Here is a 15,576-nt window from a genome sequence, read left to right on the forward strand (position 1 = left end):
CTTAACACAGTATTATATTGAAAACATTTGTACTTTAATAGCCCTTGTAAAATGTTTATATGTTCAAAAAGTCTATTTAATATACATATTATTTGTTTTGTGAAATAAAAGTTTTATAAAAGTAAATGAGAGATAGGGCTCAGTTATCTTTACAAACTGCATACGTTGGGGCATTGATTCCACCAGTTTTTTTAAGGACAGACAAATCAGTTTTGTCCCATTTATCTTCTAAGGTCTTTTTAAGCTGCCAAAGGCTGTCGTATTGCTTCGATTATGCAAATATTTTGGGGGAAAGAGTTCTCCATAGATCCTCGATGGGATTGAGATCTGGGCTTAACGCAGGCCACTGAAGTAACTCAGTCTGTCGGGAGTTATAGAACTCCTTTGTCGTCTTTGCCACGTAGGTTGGGGCATTATCTTGAGGAAAAATATATTCATTGCCATGTAAATCACAAGTGAAATATATCAGCTCTATCAATAAGAACGACGTGATTTTAAAATGAAATAAAGCACTCAATTCGGTCAAAATGGGTTCTGTTTTTTTTGTCATACTGATAATTTCATCCATTTATGAAGTAAACAAAATGTCGGCCAAATCGGTGCAGCATTTCCGCTATAGTGCTTTGAAGGTTGTTTTCGAACTCCTCGAGCATTGAATGGAATGGAATCACCCCAATAGTGACAATTTTGTTTGTTGACGACCATTAAACCAGAAATGGGCTTGATCTGAGAAAATAGATGATTTTTCGATGAACGTAAAATTGTGAATTTTTTGACATGATAAAATGCAAACCTTTCTGAATACACTGGCGAAATTTGACACAAATCCGTAAACAAAAATGTCCGCCACGAGTGTAAAAACCACATCATCCCTATTGGTAGACGATATACAGAGTCCGAGAGAGTGTTTAACCAGGCTGTAGCGATCCAGATAGGATATCAGATAGAAGAAACTAAAGGCTGAAAACGTCAACTAATTACTATTATAAAAAAAACATGTATATTATTGAGGAACAAAGTACTCTACCGAAACATTAGTAAATGTATAAAAAATGTACCTTTTTATAACTTGTCAGCTCTCAGAGCAGTTAATATAGTAACATGAAAATTTATATACTATTTTTATACGTAACTAACTTTTTTGTTTTTTTTTGTTTACTGTTCATGTTTTGTTTTATAAATAAATTAAAAAATTATTTCATAAAAATGAAGTGTACAAAGCTAAGGTCTCTTTTTTTTATTAAACCAGCGAAAAGTAAGTAGATTTCAAGAGAAAAACTATCAAAACATCGAACGGTAGTTTTTCATCTCCAAATGCAACTACTTTGTCCGACGTTCCAATTATTTGCAGATACCATCTTTTCGAATTAAAGCTTAAAAATACCTTGCCAGAGGCTGTTGACATAATTTGCTGATATAATTGTATCTCGCAGAGACGATTTTTCAATTCATCCACTCCAATTTTAATTTTATCCTGCTCATTTGAAACATTGTCCTTACATGGACTTCGGCTATTTGTGAGGTTACCTGTGATATCCGTGCATCCTACCCTTTGTGATAATACTCTGCTATTTGTAAGGCCATCTGCGACATACTATATCCTGCTCTTTAAACTGTGTCGATATTTGCGTTGACATTAGCGTTGTCATCTGCGACATTGCAGCCAAAATCATGTTTATGTCCATAGAGTTTGATGAGCATTCTGTCTTCGTTGTCTCTTCCTATTTTAGTTCGATCACTAGATAGTTAAATAAAAGTCCCAACTTAATAGCTCTTATACTCTTACCTTTATTTCTAATTTAAACCACTGAAATCTTATTACTTGTTATTCGAGTTTACTTTTACTAAGCTGCACTTTAATTAGAACTGTCTCTGCTGCACGATCCGGCAGCCCTTATATAGTTACGAAAACGTCGCCACTCGAACATCCTGGCAACTACGCTATTTTGCTGGCTGGTTGATTTTAGCTATTTATCATCGATTCTATTTTGTCTTGGCATTCGTGTTCGCCACACTGCAAGTCTATTGATTTTCTTTATTATATATATATATTTATATTATATTAATTTATAATACAAGTAACCGCAAATATATACGAAAACATGTAGAAGCTGCCTTCATCTATTACCAAATTTACCTCGATTTGTTTATTTTGATTTGATATTAATAAAGTTTTGATACAAGAGATATGTATGTATATATTTAGGATTGGTTACTTGTAGGTTTGTACAATGATTTCCAAGCTAATTATTGCCGTGACTTGCTGGATTCGATATCGAAGCATATATTTAAAGATTGTGGAATAGATTTGGTCACTTATTTGCTATCAATAGTTTTTGAGGCATGTTCCAGAAACCAAATGGAAGTAATATGATTTCGTTTTTACCAAATGATTTCAATTAAGGTGCTCTGCAAACCGAATTTTTTTTTTTATTTCGAAGTCTTTCTATTTCACAACGAAACAGCTGATTGAATATTACTATATCGAGTTGTCGTCAATCACATCACATGTAAAATATCAATAGTATCAAGTATATTAGACATCCAATATATCAATTATCAATATATGTATTCATCAAAAGTTACAAGTATATCTTCTTTATACTATTGCTCCGGTGGGCAGCAAACAACAACAGCACGCAGTTATAGACAACGCAATTTATATTTAAATTACGTTAATAATACGATTAACCACAATATTTTAATAATAACACAGGAGCTAATTTAATTTTCAATTTGTTTTATATTCTCTTTATTTTTTCGATATGCGTAGCCTTGTTGTCTTTCCGAAGCGTCAGTTGAGAAAAAATCGTATATATCCGATATATATGTATCGATACCTGTTTATAGCGTTTTTGCAACAAGCTATTTCAACGTCTTTATTTTGGATAGCTAAAGATTTACATATTTATCGATGTTTTATCGAACCGGCAAATTCAAATTACTTAGCTTGTTTTCAACACACCTCCTCATAAACATAATACACTCATTTACAAACAAAGTATTAACGATAAGACAGGCTATGGGAGTATACAATACTAGTCCAACATTTGTTGCACGCATTAGGGACCCACTCAGACTAGGTGGTTTAAATTTACGTTAATTTAAAAATACAATATTCAGTTTTTTTATTTGGTTTGTAAGACCAAATGATGATGAGCTATATAACATTGTCTTACCTCTAGATAGATAGACACCGTCATCTAGTGAGAAATATTTCATTCTACTCGATAAAGAGAGGAGACAACAATTTGGTGTTCACACTATTAGCATCATAATTAAATTAATTTTTCTTTTCATCGGCAGTGTCTTCTTCACATATCTAGTCTTCCTTTAATTCATCGCTTTCAATGAGTATTGCCTCGCTGTCATCAGACATGACCTTATTCTCCTAAACTAACCCTCCAAATTTTTTATCTTCTTTATTGAACTGAGAATATTTTCATTCTAATTTTATTTAAATTTGCTGATATACTATTTACAAACTAACTTATATAATTAAATGTATATGTATGTGTGTATGTTTGTATGTATGGGGCACCACATGGGGTTGTTTTTAAGAATACAACTCAATACATTTTTGGGTGTGTGATATCTATATCCCTACAAGAAACTGCTGATGGATTCACCAATACACTCACATTTTTATGTCAGTCATGACGGGCAGTTTACTTGGTAACTGACCGTCACTGTTATTATTAAACAGAGACATCTCCGAATTATATTGCTTACATGTGTAAGAATGAAATAGCAGAATGCTTTATGTACTGTCACCACTACAGTCAAATGAATAGTAAAATGATTGTCAATGATGATGGTCGTCAAAAAAAAACACGTTTATCAACACTATTCATCGTTTTTCAAAACTTCAAAACTATCTTCTTGCGAAGAAACAACCCTATCAAAAAGGGACGCATAAAATTCCAAATAAGTTTCTCAACAACTGCGCAAAAGAATTTTTATGTTCTTCTTGCCACAAAGTGTTGCACGCTTCTGCGCAAAACTCTTTTGGGTTTTGTATTAAAAATATAAACAAATTTTTAAGAAAAGTTTTCAAATATAATATACATACAATACATACATACGTAAGTTAAAGAAATTTCAAATAAAACTATTGAATAAACTCAATGAAGATTCTTAAATGTCTTACCGCTGGTGGGACACAGAAAAGACATTCATTGAGATGGGAAATATTTCATTCTCGTTTTTATTTAATTTATGACGGCTTTATATACAATTTTTAAAACTATCTTAACTAACTAAATATATGTGTATGTGAATATGTATGTTACTAATTGTTTACGTTACGTGATAGGGTTTGTTTTCGATGTACACAAGCAGTTGCCTAAATGTATGTTTAGAACCAATTGGGTACAATGTGTACATATACACATGTGCATGTTCTTATCCTAAATCAATAGGTCTTTACTATCGACTATTGAATGGAATTCATACGTACTGCATGTGTATTGCATGTAATGCAATTTATGTGATTTTTTTATGTATATGTCTTGGCATTGTCGATGATAAAAAACCAACATATTCAAAGATATTTGAACATATTGCCGAGGGAAAATATTTTAGTGGACTGTACTTTTGTATAATGATTGGTATTTCATGTTTTTAATAACACTTAAAATAATAAATATTACTGCGACGCACCGAGTAAGTGATATCCCTTGTCACCAACTCACATGTTCATATTTGAACATACTCCAGGGCGACAAAATTTACTGATATTCCCTATGTTGCTAACGATAGTTTACTCGTAACTATTTCTTCACATTCGTCGTAAAGGTGTTCTCTCGGTCTTCTCTCTCTCTCTCATCGGATGGCGGTGTACTTTTAATTTTACGATTCTTTATTGTGACTTACCATACACCTCTTCACTGCTTGACGGACGCCTCATACGTTTCTTCTCCTTGACCTTTGGGTTCCGTGTTCCAACTCACATGTTCATATTTGAACATACTCCAGGGCGACAAAATTTAATGATGGAAAGGTGACCGCAGCTTGTATTCATGTCGTGTTCGTCAACTAAGTAACGTGGTAGCCGGTGGCTGCATATCCGCATTTCTGCCATGATGACTATGTGCCTTCCTATGTTGCTAACGTTGCTGTCAGTTTACAGTTTGTTTGGAAAATTTTCTTAACATCAGTTGTGCTAACACGTCCTCTATCGTTTTTCTTGATTATGGTGACGTATTCAATCGCAGTTAGGCTATTTGGTCTTTTATCTGTGTCCATCTCTTTGTACGCTAGATCCATTTTTAGCTGCTCCTTCGCTCGTCTTCTCACGTGAGCGGTTTCACATGCCTGCCGGAATTTCATTATTGATGAGATATTCGTGGTTTGGCGCTATTTTTCAACTTCGTATGGTCGCTGTGGAGTTCGTTAGCCCTTCAATGTCCTCTAAATCGGCATTTTTTTGGCACCGTGCTGCAATTTCCCCTTGCAGTCCTTTTTGGCGCAGTACAAATCCGCAGTTTTTAATATTTTTATTTATTTTTTAAAACAAACTGTTTATAGTGAGAAATATTTCATTCTAGATGACGATGTCTATCAATTTTAGTTCCCCACCAGAGGTAAGACAATTTTGTATAGCTTGTCATTAATTGGTGTTAAAAACCAAACATTTTGTTTTCCAAACCAATTAAACACAGTTTCATTTTCGTTAATCAAGCAAATTGAAATAAAAAGTAAAAATTATATTAAGTAGGAATATATTGTAGTTTCTCCTTGAATTGGTTATATTTATATAGCCAGACTTCCTCCCCAATCTTAATTAACGTATTTAATCAAAAACTCGTTAAAATCAAATTTCTTTTTAAGGACAACAGTTCCTTTTTAATATCTTATCACCCTTTTCAAACTTTACCACAATTCATTTTTATTTTTCTCACAATATCGACTTAATAAATTTACTGATTTACTAAGATCTGGTTTTGTACATAGCATTATATACATCAAGCATCCAATTAAATTGCGACTCGGAGCATTACATTTATCATCTAAGTTTAAAGCTTCATGATTCAGTTTACTTGCTAGAGGCGAGTTTACAGGATTACAATGCTCCATATTAAATTTTAATAGACTATTTTCAATATATGCAGACTGACTTAAACTAAGCTGACTATAATCTCTATCAATGCTAATTCCTAAAAAGAACTTTATCTCTTTTAAATCAGTCATTATAAATATCTTTGCCATGTATGATTTAAATTTCTTCATAATTTGAATATCTTTAGTAGATATAAGTAAGTATAAGATATAAGAATAAGTCATCTACATAAAAAAATACATATACATATGTATATTTTTAGATTCATCTCCTTTATTAAGTATCTATATTCAACGATCTACTGGCGAGTTTATGAAGCATTTTTCTTTCAATGCTGATTCAAATAAATCGAACCAGCATCTAGCATTAGCTGACCATTGGTCCGGCCGTCCCGGGCTTAGATTAATAATTTCTCAAAAAACCGAACAAATATACAACAATGTAGATACCCACCCTGTATGTTCTATTTCTACATTCGGTTTGAATGTATTGAATTCTGTAGTAGATTTTTGCGAGAACGTCAGCGTTGTTCGCTGACAGCTCATTATTTTTATTCATCAAAGTAAAACATACGATAATTTTGTGAATTTGTAGCATAAATATTTACGAATAAATATTACTTTGTAAAATGTCGAAACGGAAGTGTGTTTTCAACGATAATTTGAAAAAAAATCCTTTTTTGAGAGTCACTTATGTCGATTCCAACGTTCGTTGTGACAAAATGTAATGCAAATTTTTCGGTTACTGATGGTGGAGGCAATGATATTGAAAATGATTTGAAGACAAAGAAGCATAAAGTGGCAGCAAATGCTTCCTTTCAAACATCAATCATATCAGATTTTTTAAGAGAGAAACCAGATTTGAATCTATCGACGATGGTAGGCGTGTGGGCGTACCACACAAATGATGAGAATCACAGTTTCATTTTTGTTATTCAATAAATCATTTAAGAAACAGTAGTTATCTTCCGTTTCAAATTTGTTCAAACTTATTATTGTAGGTCAAACGACTGTGCAACCAAAATATTGCGAACCTGTTTTTAAATGAAAAAAGGTTCGTGTTCAAGAACTAATTTAAGCGATAATAACCAATGTCTTTGCACCCTACGCATTGAAATGCTTCAAGTCTGATTTACAGAAAGCCCGATTCGTTTGTTTGTCGACCGACGCTTCCATGAGCAAGGCAATCAAGATGTTTCCTGTCGTCAGGAAATGTTAAAATAATTGAACTTTCACCAGAAAAAGGTGAAACGTTGGATATAATTTTTTTTTTTTATTGATTAAAAGAGTCTTGGAAAATTTCGATTTGACTGATAAATTTATCGCTTATTGTGGTAACAACGCACCACCTAGATTGCACCGCAATTTGTAGACGCAGGCTCAAGGCCCTCGGTTCCATTTTTGTGACCAGGGATCACATTGCCTTAATAGCACCCAGCAAGTATCTGGAGTTTTTCAGGGTGCTGGGACTTTGGGAATGCATGTGATGGAGGAGACGGCACAATAGACCCTAGGTCGCAGTGCATACCTCATTTTCAAATCTAATCTAACAACGCACCAATTAATTTCGGTCGCGTTGATCGGAAAAGTGAAGGAAATGTTTCTGCAAAATTAAAGAAATTAAAATCGAAGATAGTTGGAGTAGGTTGTGCAGGGCATATCGTGCATATTGCGATTCGTAACACATTCGGTACATTCGCTTGAGAGAAACTTTTGGGGAAAATCATTCGAACGTTCAAACCTTTGAAAACGTATTTCCACAACCTTCCTTCACACCTCAAAAACGCCACCTTTTTCAGTAATCCACTATCGAAGCTCTGGTTCGTTTTTCTTCATGAGCAGGTGAAAATATATTTTTATTAACAGAAATTTTTTCAAAATGGTAAAAATATTTAATTATTATCTCATTAAATTTAGCAGTGTCAATTTACAAACACTTGCAACATTTGATGAACAATTTGCAAACATCCAACCAACACAATTATAATTAAAGAAAACTATGCCTTGAAGCGATCTGAATAAATATTTCATTTTACACATCAATTTTCGTTTTCTAATTTTTAATTGTCTTCAATATGTCAATCAGGTGATTGTTACGAATATCTTGAGGCATGGACTCAACAGTTTGCTCATGTAAAACTATTTGGTTGGGGGCTACTCACTGATAAACTCGACTGGGAAAAAATTGAGAAAACGTTTATTTTCCTCACAAAAAATAATATTTTGAAAGCATCAGACACTACTTCACATCAGCTGTTCGATCACAATTCACTTATATTGCTTAGTGTGTAGGTGACATACATTGATGAATGGAGCAAAGAGTAGACATACGTTGGCAAACCAAAGAACGTAAATGGACGAGAAGGTGCAAATTGAATTTTGTATGATGCTCGGTTGGACGGTTAACAGAAAGAAGAAAGAGTTCACTATTTTCTGTAGTATTCGCTGTTATTTAACAGAAATGAGAATTTATAACAACGTTCTCTGGCAAAATACGTATCTACCAACATAAAGAGAAAAATTAAATAGTTAGAACAAAAAATTCAAATGCCACTTCACATATGCATGACTATTTTTTGTCATATAAACGGTTTTTATGATGAAAATTTGATAAAATATGATTTTTTTGCACAAATGCGGCATGATAAACAGCGAAACATATGCAAAAAATATATATTTTACTTTTTTAATACAATAATTTTCTAATTTCAATTGTTACAGAATTAATAATAATTAATGTATTTACATACATACATACTTATGAACATCAATATGGAGTTTATTTGCATTCTCTGGTATGTACACATGGAGGAATAGAGTTTTTTATATTATCACTCATCAAAGAATAGATGTGCGCGTACTGCTCTATATGTACATACATATGTGCATAAATATATTATATTATATGATATAATAATATATTATCACTTATCAATAAATATGTACATGTGCGCGCACTGCTCTATATGTAAGTATGTATGTACAAATATGCGTATGGCATTGCAAAATAAGTAATGCATACACAAGTCTACATATATATATATGCGTACAAATGTAAGTATTATATATGAGCCAATAGAAAAAATTGAAACCTTGTTGTACAAAAACAACAATTCTCTCAAATAGAATGAGCACCAGAAATCAATATGGCTGCCAAATCCTACAACAACATTTTCATTTATGAACGCTCGCGCCCATGCAAAGCTAAGTCGTTTCATTCATAAAGGCAAACAAGACAACAACTTTCTGATATTCCCTCTAGAAGGGAAAAGTGACAACCCTGCAAACCCTCAAAACACAGAAAAAAGTGACAAAGTGGCAACAAAGCTTTTGTCGATTAAATATATTTCACATTTCTGAAATATTTTCCCGTGGCTGGCAAAAATATGCGTAAATATATAAATATACCTAGTTACGATGATTTGTTGGCAAAGCTGTTAGACCGGCAAGGCAATCACTAGGCCTACTAATGGATACCCACTTCCCAGGTAGCTCTGAAAGCCATACGGAAGAATATACAAAAAACAGCGGAGCAGAAATAGACTCCACCCCTGTAGATATGGTGTCAGAAAGCAACGTACGCTGGACAATAAATAGCTTCAAGCCCTAAGTCGCCGGCCAGACGGTCTATTCCCGGCTCAATTACAGCAGTTGCTGAATTACATAATATATTGGCTAGTAACCATTCTTAAGGTGACACTGCAATTAAAATATATTCCTTCGCTACGGGGGAAAGTCAACGTAACACATACCTAAGGCAGGCAAAAGCTCAAATACAAGTCCAAAGGATTTCAGACTAATTAGCCTCTCCTCATTTCTCCTAAAAACGTTGGAAATTCTAATAGAAATACATATAAAAACAAACTAAAAGCTCTTCTAAAGGAAAATCTACAGAAACTGCACTAAGCTCTGTCGTGGCGGAGATAAAAAAATCTCTGAAATTTAAGAATACACTCTAATTGCCTTCTTAGATATAGAAGGAACCATCACTAATATCCAGCCTAGGGCCATACTGAGCGCGCTTAAGAGGCAGGAAATACGCGGTGAGGCGTATGGAGAGCATGCAAAGCGCACCCAGTTTATGCATCAGTGGAGCTCTTAACAACGACAAGTCAGGCACTAAACGTCATTTTACATCTACTGCCAACAGACTTGTTCTGTAAGCAAGTGGCAGCGAAGTCAGCTCTCTGACTGAGGGAATGCTCCCAATTAGTCGCCTGCAACAAGGGGCATTCCAAGCTATGTAGTAAGTTCTCGTTTCTATCCACTACCACGGATTTCCGTAATCCAATAGAACTGAAACCAAATTCGTTCCCCATTATTGCCTTCCCCACCATAAAGAAAATTAGATACCAAATCGCCTTCCGGCTACCAGACCACTGCGATGTCTTCTAAGCGGAGATCGCAGCAATCAAAGAAAGCCTTGTTGTTCTGACAAAAAGTGTGCTCACAACAAGGATCATATTTATATTATATATACGGATAGCCAAGCGGCTTTGAAATCACTGAAGTCTCCAAGGGGTTTCATCAAAGATATTGAAAGAATGTCTCGATCTATAAGAGGACCTAACATCTTATTTCACGATAAACCTGCAATTAGTTCCAGGGCGTAGTGATATCCCTGGTGGTTAAATGAGTAACTCAACTTATCATTCCACACACATTCCACACCAACCCTACCACCACGATCACCCCACACATGAAGACACACTACACACCACACCGAAGGAGGTAAAAACGGGACGACGAGCGACCACAAGGCTTTTTTTGCGCTACGTCACCGTGAAATCGCTATCTCCGCTACCGACCTCTTTAAAATCGTGGTATTAACTTTTAGTACAAAGGTTGTGAAAATAACATTTTTTAAAAAAAATAAAAAGAAATAAAAATGTTTAATTTAAAAAGTGAAATAACATATCTTTGGTGAGTGTTAACCTTGTAGCATAATTATTCATTGGTCCTTCGAGCCTTACGGAAAGGCACTATTAGAAAAAAAAAATTTAATAAAATAAAGAACAAAAGTGCGGAGATGAATATTTATATGAACAATACATAAACCTAAAACAAAAAAAAAATCAAAAGCGTACTGTGAAACAAGCAAGTGCGGTGCAAATGGTTATACATATATAAAAAAAAAAAGTGCCGAATATAAAAATATAAATATATATATATATACATATACATATATATACATATACAGTGCCGTAAAAATATATACATATATACAAAAAGTGCGGAAAAATAGATATCAAGATAACATATAAATACAAAAAATATATATATAATAACAAAATACATAAAAAAGTGCAACAAACCTATAATATATACAATACAATATATATATATATCACATAATACATTATATATATATATATATATGTATATCTACAAGTATATGTATAAAACATATTTATTTATAAGACACCAAAGCCTATACATGCTTACCTTTGTGTATCCAAACACACAAATTTAATAAACACAAAAAACTAAAAAAAAAATTTTTTTTTCAAGTACTTGACCACTTTTTCCGGCAATGCCCCTTATGCTTAATAAATCATAAGCAGGATTGCGCAAAATAAGTAAGCAAGGCAAATTGGAAAAATAAATAAAATTCAAACGAAAAAAAAAATACATACTTATAATATCTGCACGGTTACTTGCCAAGTTCATACAAATCTACATACTCTATATATCACATTTTATATACGTTTACGTATACGTAACTAACCAAGTTACGAAGCGAATAATTTTTTACATAGTTACAAGAACGATACGAACTCAAAAGTGCGTACCTGCACATTATTTATTTTATTTTCCCTCGTCATTCCGATAGCCAACCTAACAAGCATATACATACATACACACGGCTTAAAATTTGTCTATGCCTGTATACCCTACATACATTGGGTACAATATTTAAAAATAGTTAAAATTATTGCTAACAATAAAAGACATTAAACCTAATAATAACAAAATTTCCTAACACTAAGCGTTGCGGTACATAAGAAGGAATTATTAAATTTTTAGACAAAAATAAAATTTATTACAACAAAAAACAAGGGCACAAGAACAATCGGTTTAACAAACGAAAAAACAAAGACAAAGTTATACTTGGTGGGAATAGCGCATAACAAGTACACACACAGTTGTACATATATTCAAAGTCCATATCGGCAATTTTCTGGCAATACCCCTTGTTCTTGTTCAAGCACAAGCAAGCAGGATTGCAAACAAATTTAAGCATATTACATATGCACATAAATACGCACATAACGTGCACGCTTATGTACAAAGGTTAATAACCTCATTTTAAAAGCGGTAATGTACACAATTAACATACATACAATCGAGTACGTAACAATAAATTATAAAACACAAAGAGAGGAAAAATAAAAAACCGGAACTAAATAAAATCGAAAACTAAGAAAACGAAATAAGCGTTTGTTATTGGCGAAGTCCGGATACAAAAAAAATCCTATTTATCTAAAAGGTAATTTCTTTATTTATCGAATATCATCAGTAAAAATAAAAAAAATAAATCTAAAACAAAAAAAAATTAAATTTTTAATTTCACCTTCGTCTTTATAAATGAACGCAGATTCTAAGGAATCTAAACCAACTTAATATCTAAAAGTACCAAGAATGATTTCGGACGAAAAGAGTCCATGTACACCTGTGAAGCTACAGGCTCAAAGCAAGGTGCTACAAAACCAAAAAAGATAAAAGACATTTCATACGCCAAATTCATTGCAGAAAGTGACAGTCTAATACGATACTGCACTCGATTTTCATCTTCGCCGATTCAAGACAATTCTGAATCGGTATTAGAAATCAAAAAGGACAATCTTGACAAATTTTGGAAACGTCTCCAAACTGCATATGACGCAATCGCAGAATCTAACGACTCAGATCTACCGGAAAATTTCAAAGCTTCGGCTTACCCCAAATACGAAAACTGCTTAGACCAGTTCGAAGAAACAAAAGCAATGATTTCTGACCAATTAAAATTAATCAAAGCAATTGCACCTACTCCACAGCCAAGAGTAGAGCTGCAAGAAATTCAATGCCAAGAGGCAAGCTCAGGCATCCATCTCAAGGTACCCGCATGTGACACAGAAAATTTTTCATGGGGGTTATGAACAATGGCCGTCCTTCCGAGACATGTTTACGGCCGTTTACATAAACCATCCAAAGTTATCAAATGCACAAAAATTTTATCACCTCCGATACAAAACAAAAGGTCAAGCAGACGTAATAGTAAACAGTTCGCACTAAATGACGATAATTTCAATTTGGCTTGGGAAGCTCTTAAATCAAGATTCGAAATGAAAGAATATTGGTCGATAAACAAATATCGATATTATTGAACTTGCCAAAAATTCAAAAGGAAACAAGTGAAGAATTTACCAAACTTCAATCCACTGTTTCAAATTGTTTGTCGGTTTTATCGACACAAAATATTCCCACAGACAGCTGGGACCCTAAATGGTAAACATATGCACTGCCTCATTACCAGAAAAATCATTACTTCTATGGGAGAACAAAAGACTTTGTACAAACTATATGTCACATGCGCATTCACTAAAAGATTGCGAAAGCAAGTTCAATTGCGTTTATTGTCATAAACGACATCATTCTGTGCTTTATTTAAATAATTTTTCCAGTTCACCCCCAAACAGCGCTAATATGAAAAGAGCCACGGGTTTAGTTGCAACAACAAATCCCGAAGTGCGAAATCTCGAAAATTGCCAAGAAGTACCATGCTGCTTGTTCAAGATTTAAGTACATTAGAATGCAGTCCTGTGCATAATTAACAAGGACACAAATCAATGCCAGTCAGCTGATTGCTGAATGATCAGCATAATTGTGTCCTCCTTTTAGCATTGAATTCTTAGCCTAGTCACTCCACTCTAGCGTAGGGAATGTAAATGGGAACTATCCTTATATATATGTAAATGTGTATCATATGGCGTGATGCCATATCCCGTTAATCAAAATGTATATTTAAGAAGGAATTGAATAAAGAAGCGGCCTATTCCGTGACAGACGTGTGTAAGATCCAGACGACTTCTCTTTTATTTGGTGGAAATTGATGCAAATATTATACATCTTTTTGGTGCCTCCTGAGAGGAACTATTCGATCCTGATTCAAAGTAAGTACGAATCGCATGGGTAGAGTTGCGCGCAGGATCGCTATTTAGTCGAATATATATGTATAAATTGGAAACCCAATTTATTGGAAAACTCATCAATATATTTCAAATGTTATATTCCACTCACTACCGCACTGAATATGTTAAGGAAAATATCCATTTATTTTCGCATAATTACAATATTATTAAGTAACACAATTATTACAAACTGATATCGAAAAATGTGCGGGATTGCTTTGACGAAACGATGTGACGTGTCGGTCCAATCGCCGGTGTATCCGGAAAAACTTGAAAAAATGCCTGCTCGAGTTAGACGCGTGCGGTGGGGTGCCGTATCGAATGATGTGGCGCACAGGCACGTAGACGAAAACGAATTAATAATTGTATGTTGTGTTGTCCTGTGTGGTGTCATCTGGAGTGGTGTATTTGTGAGTATGTGGTGGGCATTATTAGGGGCGCCAGTTTTTCCCGAGTAGAGTGGTGTACTTGGAGGAGGGAGTTTAAACTCATTTAAACATCCTGGGCCCCCTAGGCGAATATTTAGCCTAGCATTACACGTATGTGCTGTTGATTGTATTTCGGCGTACTACTTATGGAGTAGCTGAGGGCACGGTGATGAAGTAGTGGTATATCCATATCCTGTGCGTATAAAACGGCTTTGGTTTTAAGATTTTGTACGCATTTTGATGTGCATGTAAGTGCTTTAAGGTGAGAAACTTTATTTTGCGGGTATATGAGGTTGTAGTTGCATTTCGTACTTATTACATTTTCCGTTGTTTCTTTTATAATTTTATTATGTGTATTGTTTGTTTAAAATTTCTTTACCATCGGCTTATTAAGGTTAGCGACTCCACTCCTGGCTCAGATATGGCCAGAATGGGTCCTTTTTTGAGAAAATGCCCTGATGTTAGGACAGAGAAATTAAACGGCTTCTTTTCAAGTTAGCATTGTGGTAAATTCGATATATTTATATTTGCAGTATACATCTACTTTTTTGAAGTAGGAGGATAGCTTTTTATAGCTGATTCCTATTAACCACCCATATGAGGAGCGCTTACATCGATGCGATAACTGCGCCGAACTATGCTGCGAACGATATTATGTATGGACGTGGGCGATTGTGGTCAAGAATCGGGAGATTCGAATATCGTTTAGATTGTTTGAGAATTGTGACCAGGATTTTCGCTTGTATCATAATTGGCGAGAGCCATCCTGCAGGGTCAAAAATGTTATTGCGGATAATGCGGATATTGACTCAGTAGGATATGAAAGCTGATCAGATATCGGTTTCCATTGGATCCCATGAATTTTTATGTTGTACTGCCCTTTTCAAATTTAAGGAAATTAGTGTACAACAAAGTTT

General features: G+C 34.1%; 1 long non-coding RNA gene across 1 annotated transcript; it reads right to left on the reverse strand.

Annotated features, from left to right (window-relative positions):
* Positions 1-3,437, reverse strand: LOC118680957 (uncharacterized). Its single transcript, XR_004976599.2, has 3 exons — positions 1,787-3,437; positions 794-1,721; positions 1-726 (listed from the first exon to the last, which is right to left on the reverse strand). It is a non-coding gene; the product is annotated as an uncharacterized lncRNA (long non-coding RNA).
* Positions 3,438-15,576: the final 12,139 nt, after the last annotated feature.

This window comes from Bactrocera oleae, chromosome 5, assembly GCF_042242935.1.
Source record: "Bactrocera oleae isolate idBacOlea1 chromosome 5, idBacOlea1, whole genome shotgun sequence".
Taxonomy (NCBI): domain Eukaryota; kingdom Metazoa; phylum Arthropoda; class Insecta; order Diptera; family Tephritidae; genus Bactrocera; species Bactrocera oleae.